Source organism: Mustela nigripes, chromosome 16, assembly GCF_022355385.1.
Source record: "Mustela nigripes isolate SB6536 chromosome 16, MUSNIG.SB6536, whole genome shotgun sequence".
NCBI lineage: Eukaryota > Metazoa > Chordata > Mammalia > Carnivora > Mustelidae > Mustela > Mustela nigripes.
The window spans coordinates 24,945,935-24,958,396 of record NC_081572.1 but is presented as its reverse complement, the minus strand read 5'-3'; the positions used below and the strand labels follow the sequence as shown (position 1 = coordinate 24,958,396).

General features: G+C 52.2%; 1 protein-coding gene across 1 annotated transcript in view; it reads right to left on the bottom strand.

Annotated features, from left to right (window-relative positions):
- Window positions 1-692, bottom strand: part of ITGA3 (integrin subunit alpha 3) — a 30,167-nt gene extending 29,475 nt beyond the window's left edge. Inside the window, exon 1 of the mRNA XM_059380100.1 lies at window positions 678-692. The gene's annotated coding sequence lies outside the window, so the exon portion shown is untranslated. The remainder of the gene's footprint in view (window positions 1-677) is intronic.
- Between the last annotated feature and the right edge of the window lie 11,770 nt (window positions 693-12,462).

Sequence of the window (12,462 nt, the reverse complement as noted above, 5' to 3'; positions counted from 1 at the left end):
TATCTGCTTTATGATGAGAAACCTGAGGTTCAGAGAGGTTAAGCAACTTGGTGAAGACCACACAGCTTGGATTTTAGTTCTGTATTATCTGACCTTGGAGTCCTTCTTGTCCCCGTATGCTAATCATTATCATTGGTATGATACTCAGGGCAGGTCTAGGTTTGGGGGAACCTGAAGCTTGTACCATTTGGCACCTCCCTAAGGAAGGGAAGAAGAACTCGGAGTACAAAATTATGTTAACAGCCTGGACAGGAACTTGAATTTTATAGTTTATGAATCATTTCACGCGCAGACTCCTATATCATCCTACTATCCTCCCTGTGAGGTCAGGATTATCATTCTCATTTAACTTAGGAGGAAACCTAAGGTTTCCAAAGTCCAAGTTCAGATGGCTCACAGGGGTGAGGGTGTGGGAGGGGGCAGAACTAGGACTGGAAGCTACTCACCACAGCTGTATCTGTAAGAGACAAGTCCCAACAGATGTTGGTCACACAACCAGATGCATTGGAGCAAAAGCAACTACAACAACAGTGTTCTCTAAGGTTCCCAAGCTGTGACTCCCCAGAGTCACCCAGCCTCTCCCCATGGTCTGCCTTGTGGCCCATGGCCTGCAGGGGTTAGGAGACATCTGGGCATAAGGAACAGAAAGCTGATCTGGGTGGAGGTTGAGCAGTTACCTTGTTCTCCTTTGGGCTGGCTGCTGGTCACAGCTGTCTTATTCCTGGAGAAGAGAAGATGTTTGGGGCCGGGAGGGCAGGGGCCAGGGCAGACGCTCTGTGTGGGCAAGGAGTCCCACCTGAAACAGCTTTGAGAATCCTGTGATGACAGATGGGCTCTATGCCAGGCGTTATCTCTTTGGCCATCCCAAACAGGAATGACCAGTATGTCCGATCCCAGGGCTGGGAGCAGGAAAGGGATGAGGGATGGTTTTTCCATTCCAGGGGAGTATCCTGAGGGAATGTGGGAGTGGGAGCAGGACTGCCTGGGAGCAGGAGAGGGCTCGAGCGAAGGAATGTGGGGGAGCGTCAGAGAGATCTGGGGGAGACGGAGTGGGGATGGAGGGAGATGTGGACACTGAAAGGATTTCTGAGCTGGAGAGAGGCAGAAAGAGAAGCCTCAAGTTCATGACGATGGTCTGAAGTCCCCTGGTTCCAGTGACATACCATCCATAGCCTGATCTCAAACCTGAGTTGAATTTGTCTTGGCAACTCTTCTCCGTGGAAAAGGGCCCACCTAGAAAGGTAGACAGAGAGAAACAAGGGCACATCAATAACACATGTGAGAAGGAATCAGAGTCCTTTTTTTGATGTTTAACTGCTGATGCTTATAAGCCACACCCCTCCCCCTGTGCCCTACACCTGGACAAACTGATAACGAACTCCCTGGTGGGGGGAGCATGTTCCCTTCTTTGGTGGCCACTGGAGATTCAAACCCCTTTCCCGCACAAATCCTCATCTTGATCTCAGTCCCTAACCGCAATAAGGCTTTCTCCTCTCCTTGCTCTCTCAAGCCATTCCAGATCTTGCTCAACAGGCCAGCCCTGCTCTCCCCCAGAGACCTCGATTATGTAAATAATAAACTCTTTAATACCCTCTTGGCCTGTGTGTGACGTCATCAGTCTTGACATCAAGCAAAACCTTGGGTGGGGTCTGTCTGCTTCTGCCAGGGACGATGAAAACAGGTCAACTATGGGTTCTGCTGTGGAGGAAGGGAGGCTTCTTGGAGGAGGAGTATCTGGACAAGGGAGAAGGGAAGGACTAGTAGGACAGAGCCTTGGGAGAGAAGAAAAGAAGAGTTATAGAGGTCTGGATTAGGGTGAAGTTTTCTGAGTCACAATGATGACAACGTTGAGATTCTTTTTTTTTTTTTGTAATATTTTATTCATTTATTTGATAGAGGGAGAAAGAGCACGAGAGGGGAGAAGGTCAGAGGGAGAAGCAGACTCCTCATGGAGCTGGGAGCCCAATGCAGGACTTGATCCTGGGACTCCAGGATCATGACCTGAGCCGAACGCAGTCGCTTAACCAACTGAGCCACCCAGGTGCCCCAACGTCAAGATTCTATCCAGGTGACTCGGTTTATTCAATGCTTGCTAGGTTTGTGTTAGCCTTCCTCTGGGGACCCCACCCCCCATATCGCTGTCTCAGAGCCCCGGACCACTTGGCTTGCTAGCTCCCTCCCCACAGGAAGCTCTGAGCACAGACAGGTTGTGCGTGGGCGGCTGGAGGAGAGAGAGATGGAGCAGAATTAAGGCGCCTTATGAGTTGAACATGGGCTCTCTTCAGCCCTATCACCTTGGGCAAGTTACTATCTTCCTCCAAGCCTCGATTTCCCCATCTGCACCATGAAAGGGCTGGAGGATATGTCTCCTTATTCCCCAGCCGGCAGCCTGTGTATCCCAAGGCTCCTAAGATTTGTGGAACTAAGTGGACCAAATCTATTGAATTAAGACTCAGGTCTCTATCTCTGATCGGAGTTGAAAATGCAAATTACTGAGGAGCGAAGGAGGAGCAATGAAGCATGAATGGGTTTATCAGATTTCCTTTCTCCTGCGACCTAGATACATTCAAGCAGATGCCCCGTCCCTGCCTTGGAATCTGCCAGCTTCAAACATTCACTGACACGCCCCTGTGTACCGGCCCAGAGCAGGGAACCCCCAGGCGTGCTCAAGGGCACCTTCAGGGGAGGCCGAGCTTTCATCCGGACCCCACATTTGGAGAGCTGTCAAATGTAAACAGTCTAAACCTTTACCACATTGTATTTTAGGGCTGGTGCTTGGGGGGCAATGGTGGGGGTAGGTAGAGGGGGCGACCCGCAGTCACTCTCGAATCTTCCAGCCCTTACAATGACTTCTAGTCTGGGCTTGCCCTGTGATTATAGACCCACAGGTCTGTGGGAAAATAGAACTGGGGCCCAGAAGTCGCTCACGACGTGGTGGTTGTGTCACCGTTTACGGCAGCTGTGTTTCCAGAAGCATGACAGTCCCTTGGATACAGGAGATCTTCAATCACTGCATGTCCAGCCGAATTCAACCAGCCACGTGTTCTTTATGGCCTTAAAAACAGAGAACCCAGGCGAGGTAAGTGGAAGGCCAGTTCTGTCTCATAAATATCCTCTTGTCCCTTTCCCCTCCCCAAGCCTGGGATCCTGTTGGGACAAATGTCTTGGCTCAGTGGGTTGAAAAGGAAAGTCAGAATTCTGAGGCATGAATCGCTGTGCCCACTGACTCACTTCCTCCTCCCCACCCACTCCGGACCCAGCTGGGCCCTGAGGAACAGGTTGGAGCCTCCTCCCCGCCCTTGCTCCTCCTCCCAGCACCCCACCCCCCTGGGGCCTCACTGTGGACCTCACCCCTGCCGTAGAAGGCTGCAGTAGGACAGGAAAGCCAGATACCCCTGATTTGCAATCTGCTTGCAGGTTTCCATGAGCTAAGGAGCAGACTACAGGGCAGTGGGGGTGCGGGCAGGGAAGGGTGCGGGGTTGGGGGAGCAGAAGCCCTGCTCTCAGGCTCCCCGCTCTGATGTGTGAGGCAGGGCACCCTCTGGAGTTTGATCTGGGAGGTAGCAGAAATTCTCCTCTTCATTAAGGGCCCTCTCCTTTCCTGCCAGGATCACAGAAATTCTCACCATTACGCAACCTCCCTGTAGCCTAAGGCCTTGTCTCCTGAAGGTTCCTATGAAAAGGCGGGGAGCTCTACCTGGCAGGGCAGCACGTGGGCTCCCTGGCGGAGACCGGCAGGATATTACAGCATCACCCACAGAAACCAGAGCCCCGGGGGAGAAATGATTCAGGCAGCATGAAGGTGTGGGGGGGGGGGGGGGGGGGGGGGGAAAGGCCAGAGCTGGGACAAAGAATAACTTCATGGGTGTGGGAAGGGCGGGCAGGGGTTCCAGACAGACCCCTGGCACTACCCTCCCTGGTTAAGGGTTGGCATGACGGGGTAATGAGGAAGGGATTTCACTTTCCTGCAAAACAACACCCAGAGTCCTGGCTTTTTTCCTCGGCAGTTCCCCTTCCCCACCTTGTCCTGGGATCCTGGGTTTGGTTGGTTTGGAATAGGGTCAGGGTAGGAGAGCCTCTGAGCCAGGTACATCAAGACCACTCACTCCTTCAGTGGCAGAACTGCTCTGGGCAACGTCCTGATGGTAGCTGGGAGGCTCAATCGCTGAGTCAGATGGACGGAACCCAGGGCTACGGCCTGGGGGAGGATGAGCAGGCGCACACAAGGGCACAGACCCTGGGAGGTGCCATGGGCCAGGCAGCAGAGCAGAGATCTCAAGGACAGAGGCTGGAAGGGACATGCTCAGGAAAGGCTTCAGCATGCTGACCTTGGAATGGAAGGGAACGGATGGGTTCCCACCTGGCAGTGAGCTGAGAGCTTTTGTCGATTCCAAAGATCCATCTGGGGCTGATGCAGGGAGGGACCTGAGGAAGGGTGAGGACCCGCCCTATTGCAGAGATGGACACGGACCTGAGAGATGCTTGGGTGAGGTGGGGGCAGGAGATGGTGCAGGGGACTCGGGGAGAGGTCAGTGGCAGGGATGTTTTGTGAGTCTGCGGGACATCTAAGGCCTCCTAGGTGGAGGCACAGGTCGCCCCAGCCATCTGCCAGGGACCCCAGAACAGGGGTGGAGAGAGGATAGACCCCAGTGTAGTGCACTCCAAACCTACCAACAGAGGGAAGTTCTTAGGGGCCTTTCCCCAGAAGCACTAGCCTCAGCCTGGACATGACCAGGGCCATGGCGGTCTGGCTTCTAGTGGTCAGGCTGGGGTCACAGCAAGGTCCCTGGAGATGGTTCCTGGGGCACCGTCTCCCTCAGACCCTTGCCACCCACACCCAGGACTCCAGGCCCTCCAGCTCTGTCCTTTGCTCTGTCTAGCCCCCTTGTTGTTCTCGCTCTCTTGGTGGCCCCATTTACAACCCCAGGGGCCCGCACTTCATTCATTCCATGCCTTCTCTATTCTCTACTCCCATAGACAGCTTTAGGCTTCAGAACACTGTACCCCCAAGCTCGCTGCCAGGGTGCCAGGCAGGGGGACCCGCTGCCCCCGTGAGCATCGGCCTCTAACTCACTTTTGGTCTCCTCTGAGCCTCAGTTTCTTTGCAAAGGGTAATGATCATGCCCAACTCTAGGGACAGCTGGGAGACTGAGTGAGAGCCTATCTGGAGAACATGGGGCATGGGGCCAGACACTAGGCCTTTCCCCTCTCCTCCCTGAAATAATCATTACCCGGCTCAGAGGCTCTCCTACCCTGACCCTATTCAAAACCAACCTTGGGGGCACCTGGGTGGCTCAGTCAGTTAAGCATCTGCTTTTGGCTCAGGTTGTGATCTCGGGGCTCCGGGATCGAGCACCTAGTTGGGCTCCCTGCTCAGCAGGGAGTCTGCTTTTCCCTCTGCTGCCCTCCCCTGCGCCCACTCATGCACCTGTTCTCGCTCTCTCAAATAAATAAATAAAATCTTAAAAAACAAACAAACAAAAAACCCCAAACCTTGGACAGCTTGCAGAATCAAGCCTCCAACACCCAGCTGCTCAGCTCAGCCTGGGGCTTGAGGTCCTCCAAGACCACTGCTTACCTTGGGTCCTTGCCCTCCACACTCCCGTTCTTTCCCCATGGCCCCAGCCTGTGGAGGGTGGGGGAGGGGAAGGTCTTCACCCTCCAAATTCTGCTCACCCCTTTCTCAAGAGCTTTGTCCGGGGTGTTCCCTCCACCTGCAACCAGCACCGACCACAGTGCCTTTCTGCCCACTGACAGCTCCCCTTCTGTCAAAGCCAACTGAGGTCTACCGTCTTCCAGGCTCCCTGGGCCTCCACAGATGTTTTCTGCTCCAGGATAACCCTGTTTTTCCCTCAGATAGAGTGCTTGTCACGTTGGGCCATTGTGTCACTTATTAGCTTGGGCAAAATTGCTTAAGCTCTCTGTGACTCAGTCTCTCCACTACACACTGGAGTGAACAGCCGCGCGCTAACCATGCAGTCGTTGTGGAGAGTAATTAGGAATTGTGCAGCACCTGAACATAGTGAATAGGTCAATAAATGCTATTTTTTCTTAAATATTTATTTATTTGACAGAGATCACAAGTAGGCAGAGAGGCAGGCAGAGCGACAGGGGGGAAGCAGGCTCCCTGCTGAGCAGAGAGCCCCACATGGGGCTCGATTCCAGGACCCTGAGATCACGACCTGAGCCGAAGGCAGAGGCCCAATCCACTGAGCCACCCAGGTGCCCCAATAAATGCTATTTTTTTATTAAGATGGTGAAGGGGGTGACAGTGGCTCTCTGTCTCCCAACAGCCCTGACTCCAGGGAAAGCAAGGAAAAGCAAGCACAGAACCTCTCTCCACCTTACCCATAGCTCCTGCTATAGTGCTCTGCTTGGAGTGGAGGTCAGTGATACGCATCAAACTGAATCTTCTCTGGTCCATCAAACAACTCATAGTGCTTCTTATGGGTTCCTCTTGGCTCCATTCCTGTGGGACATGGACATTTCTATGTCCAGGAAGTGAACCCCTGAGAGCTAGTGGAGGTATCAGCACCTGGGGAGCCCCATCACAACACCCCCACCCCCGAGTAGCCTGGTTGGCCTTCCCCGGGGCTCCCAGAGTGGGACAGGGATGGGAAGACAGTGGAGAGTAAGCATCCTGGAAGACTTCTTGGAGGAGGAAAATGGAGAGAACTGGGCTGAGAAAAGGGATAGCCGTTTTCACTGGGAGTCTCACAGGGCTAAGCCCTATAGGACCTTTATTCTTCATGACCAGCCTGTGACCTCAGTCCTATTATCCCCTTTTCCAGAAGAAAACAAAGGCCCAGACTGGCAAAGTGACATGTGCAAGATCACAGCACCGGTTGAGGGGAGCAGCAAGATTCTAATCCTGATCTGCTGGGCTCTGAGGGGAGGGCTCAGCCCAGAGGCAGTCCAAACTGGGAATGGTGGGAGAATTCCAGCCTTGGGCCAGCTGCCCACGCATCCAGGGAGGCGGTGGGCGGGGCGGAAACAGCCACCAGAAGCCAGGGGCACGCGGCAAACAAGGGTGCCAGGAAATGACCCGGACCCGGGGTCCTTCCTCTCGGCCCGCCCTGTGCCCCTGGCCAACTGCTGCCTCCCATTCCTGGTGCTCTCTGTAAGAGAACAGAGAAAACTGGGCCAGAGGCCAGGGATGGCCAGGAGGGTCTTGAAGCCCCGGAGGGGAGCCCTACCAGATCTTAGCCACCATCATGCCCCACCCACTGCTGCCCCCGGGTCCCAGGAGGAGACACAGAGCAGGATCCTTGAGGTCTTGTGTTGTCTGCCTCGGCTGGAGCTCAGACGGGGGCAGGGCGCAGATAAGGCACGCGGAGAGATGTGTGTTGAAAGGAAGGACGGCAAGTGTGGCGTCAAAACCGTCAGGCTGGAGGTGAAGAGACTTGGTCCTGACCTGGTTCCTGCCCCCCCCCACCCCCACCCCTGCCTCGTGACCCTGGACGAGTCTCAGAACCTCCCTATCCATCAGATCAAGTCGTTATCCTGGAATACCCATCACAGCTTGGGTCCCTTCCAACTCTGACAATGCAGGTCTATTAATTCTTTGACTCGCGCACTAACTTGTTATTTCAGCGAAATACATAGTACAGTTCAGTGAGTATATTTGGGAACTAATGAAGTGGTGGGCAGAGCGGCAGTAATAAGCAAAGGCTGTCGGCGGGGGGGTGGGGGGGCGGTGATTTGTTAAGAGCAAGGTGGCCTGGGTTCAAATTCTCCCTCCATCACCTGCTGACGGAGTAACCTCGGGCAAGTCCCTTACTCCTGTTGAACTTCAACTTCCTTATCTGTAAGAGGGAGATAATAGGAGTATATACTCCATGGGGTTATTGTAAAAATTAAATGAGATAATGTGAATAAAGGAAAATGGTACATAGCAAGTGCCCAGCAAATGTTAGCTATATTATTCCTTAGAGATGCGTGAATTTCAGCAGGCAAAGATGGTGGTGTGTGTATGGGCAGGGCTTATGGTGGGGTCGGGGGGACACATGGGAACAGTGTGTCCTTAGATACAGAGGCAGGAAAACCCAGTAGGAGTCTAAGGAGTAGCAAGAGGTCAGTCCAGACAAGGTGGAAAGAGCTAAGTGGAGAGCAGATGGTGAAGGGCTTTGGTCAGGCTAGGAAACTTGGATCTGACCTTCTAGATTGGCGTTTTCTAACTGATGCTCCCCCAGAGTTCCATGAGCTGCTACTGGATGTTTTATAAACATAGGTAGGGGAGGTAGGAGAGGTGTGGGGGGAGCTTGGGTGGCTCAGTTGGTTAAGTGCCTGCCTTGGGCTCAGGTCATGATCGCAGGGTCCTGGATCAGGTGGCGTCAGGCTCCTGGCTCGGCAGGGCGTCTGCTTCTCTCTCTCTCCCTCTCTGTTTGTGTGTACTCTCTCCCCTTCTCTCTCCAGCTCTCACTTTCTCTCAAATAAATAAATAAAATCTTTAAAAAATATATATATATACAAGGGGGAATGGCAGAGAGGACTAGATGTCCACATGCAAAAGAATGAAGCTGGACCCCTACTTCAGATCACAGACAAAAATGAACTCAAAAAGGATCAAAGATCTAAATGCAAGAGCTAAACCTATGAAACTAGGTTTTCTGCAAAGAAAACACAGGGATAAGTCTTGGTCATTTGGATTTGGGAATGGATTCTGATGCGAGGACCCTGAAACCACAAGCAACAAAAGAAAATATAGGGAAACCCCGGTGCCAGGTATGAATATTTGCATCCCAGCCTTGACCTTCATATGTTAAAAAGCTAATCCCCCACGTGGTGATATTAGGAGGTGGGGTCTTTGGGAGGTGATTAGGTTGAGAGCCTAGAGCTCCACGATTGGGATTAGTACCTTATTTTATCTTCTAAGAATTTATTTTCTTTATTTTTGTGAGAGAAGGAGAGCAAATGAGCATGAGTGTGGGGGCAGGGGCAGAGGGAGAAGCAGACTCCCCACTGAACAGAGAGCCTGATGAGGGACTCGATCCCAGGACCCTGGGATCCTGACCTCAGCGGGAGGCAGCCGGTTAAGCTGCTGAGCCACCCAGGTGCCTGATTAGTGTCCTTGTAAAAGAGGCTCCCTATAGGGAGAAATCTGCCCCTGCACGGGGGCCCTCACCCCGCCGTGCTCATGCCCTGAGCTTCCCCTTCCGCCTCCAGAACTTCGAGCCGCAAATGTCCGTTGTTTACAATCTTCCCAGTCCATGGTATTTTGTCACAGCAACCAGAAGGGACTAAGGCACTGTGCCTCACACTTTAAAACCTCAAAGTTGGGGCACCAGCGTGGTTCAGTGGGTTAATCCTCTGCCTTCAGCTCAGGTCATGATCTTAGGGTCCTGGGATGGAGCCCCATATGTGGCTCTCTGCTCAGCAGGGAGCCTGCTTCCCCCCCCCTCTCTGCCTGCCTCTCTGCTTACTTGTGATCTCTATCTGTCAAATACATAAATAAAAATCTTTAACAAAAATAAAACAAATAAAACCTCAAAGTCCTTCAAAGGACACCTTCGCAAAAAGATAATCCCTAGGATGGAATAAAATAGTTCTAGATCACATATCTGATAAGAGATCAGTACTAGAATATACAAGGGACACTTACGAGTCAATAGTAAAGAGATGAGGAATTCAGCTGAAACAGGGGCAAAGGGTTTGAATAGATATTTCTCCAAACAAGGCATAGAGAGAGGCAACAAGCCTAGAAGGAGATGCTAGTCGTTAGGGAAATGCAAGTCAGAGCCACAAGGAGACACCACGTCATGCTCACGAGAATGGGTACAGCCAAAGAGTTAGGTAAGTTTCAGTAAAGACGCCGAGAATCCGGAGCCGTCGTGCACCGTCGGTGGGGATGTTAAATGATGCAATTGCCTGAAAACACAGTCTGGCATTTTCTCAAAGAGTTAAATATAGAGTGACCTTTTGGTCCAGCAATTCCACTCCCTGGCGTACACCCAGGAGAAACGAACACACACGTTTCCGCAAAAGCTTGTACACGGGTGTTCAAAGCAGTGTTGTTCATAATAGCCCCAAAGTAAAACTCACCCAAGTGTCCATCAACTGATGAATGGACAAGCAAAATGTGTCATGTCCACACACCAGACTGTTATGTGGCCACAAAGAGGAATGAAATGATACACATTCCAGTATAGTCAAACCTTGGAGACATCTTGCTGAGCAAGAGAAGCCAGGCACAAAAGGCTATATATAGTATGATTCCATTTATATGAAATGTCCAGGATCGGCAAATAAGAGACACAGAGCACATTAGTAGCTGCCTAGGGTCCAGGGGGAGGGATGGGGGTGCAGGCTAGGGATGAGGCTAAAGGGCCTCAGAGTATGAGATTTCTTTTGGGGGTAAAGAAGACGTTCCAAAAGTAATTGCGGTGAGGGTTGCTTGACTATGAATATTCTAAAAACCACTGAACTGTACGCTTTGACCGAGTTGTACGGTATGCGAATTATATCTCAATAAAGCTGTAAAAAGGAAAATATAAGGCAGGGTGCAAAGCTATCATCATGTTTACTTAGGAAATTCTGGGTCTGGGAGGGGAGTTTTTGCTTGGGAAAAGCTTTGAGCTGACATGTATTGGCAAACTTGGAGTGTCTTAGAGTTTGCAGCATTTCCCAAGAGGATGACCGTAGTTTACCGTGGAACCGTTTTCAAAGGAACTTCTCTTTGCTTTTTCCAAAACTCATTTCACAGAACACAGTTTGGGAAGTCTGGCCACAAGGAATGGGGAGCCATTGAAGGTTCACGCAGTGGGAGAGGCTGGGTTTTGAGGGAGAAAGGGCGGCGGTAGGGAGAATGGAAGGAGAAAGGGCAGCTTAGGGACCTGGTGCCAGAGAGATGGTTTAAAAGCATCCAAATAGACTTTTCTCTAAAGAAGATACACAAATGGCCAATAAGCACTTAGGAAGATGTTTAACATTATTAGTCATCAGGGAAATGCAAATCAAAACCGCAGTGAGATACCACTTCACACCTGCTGAATGTGCAGGCAGGGGGCAGGGGTCTGACTTTGGTTGTGTGTGTGTGTTGTGTGAGGGGGGTGGTTGTGGAGCCACCCTGCCTCACCCCTCTTTGGCTTCTGAAAAGGGTGCTTCCCTCCTCCCTGGGTTCCCCCACCCAAGCCTTAGGAATTCCCAGACCCTCCCTGATCAGGACAGGAGCTCCCCACCACCCTGGCGCTTCCGGAGAGGATGCTGGGGGCTCTCATTCATCCTGGCTGTGTTTATGTCCCTTTTCCTGGAAGTGGGCTGGGCACCAGTCTTTGCAAGGCTGGAGGGGGTTGAGAAAGACCTAGATCTGGAGACCTAGAGGAGTTGGGGCAGTGGGGAGCAAGAGAGGATAGGGGCAGGTTGACCTGATCAGAACGTGGTTGGAGCAGGAGCCGGTCCAGTCGCAGAGTACCTTATTTCCTGCATAGGCCCCCTCCCCTAGGCCATGAGAAGCACACCCAGAGCTCAGGGCTGACAGAACATGGAGGAACCTGGCTTTTAAGACTTGAAAGCTTCAGTCATAATGGTTAACATGTATTGCATACTTAGCGTATACTCTATCCCATGCTAAGTTCCCCTCATCTGCTCCTTAAAACAATCCCATGAAGCAGGTACTATTATTACCCCCATTTTACAGATGAGGAAACTGAGCTCTAGAGCATTGCAGTAACTTGCCTGATATTACACAATGAGACAGCGGGCCAAGGCAGTCTCATGAAATGAGGTTTGATAGCGAGCTCTAGACGAGGGACCAACACTGGAAAAGCCCACACAGCTGCCTTCTTCCTAGCCACAACCCCAGCGTTCCTGTCCCACTGTCCAATCCCGGGCAGCCCTGCATCTACAGCCTCTCCTGGATCCCTGGGAGTGTAGGCAGGGAGCATCCTAAGACCACTGCTGCCATCCCCCTGCAGCAGGTAAACTCCTAGCTGCCTAGTGAGGGAGCTGTCCAGAGATGTCCTCCAAAAGACATCCTTGTTTTCTCAATCTGACTCTGCAGGAAAGTGGAGAGGTCCCCCTGTGTGTCCCCCTCCAGGCTCCTGGTGGGGCAGGGGAGGGGACTCCCCAGGAGTTCCAGGACATCTGCCCAGAGATCAACCCTTCCATTCAGGGTGACAGCAGGCAGACAACTCTCCAGAAAGGGGCACAATAGAGGAGAGTAAGGACCAAAGTTTATTTCCCAAAGTCCAGACGGGGTTCATTTCCACCCCAATACCAAGCCAAGGGCTCCCAGAAAGGCAGCAGCTAGATTTCAGAAAGAATGCCCATCAGCAAAGGATTCTGCACACAAGAGAGAAGGTTTGGGGTCTCCCAGCTGGAGCAGACTCTGTCCAGCCCAGAGACAGGGGGATGGCTAAAGTGGTCCCACTGTGGGTAGCGAAGAAGATGGGGATCCTGTCTGTGACCAGACCTATTGAGGGCCCAGCTGATTCTTGATGCTGATCCCAGCTCGGAGGCAGAGGG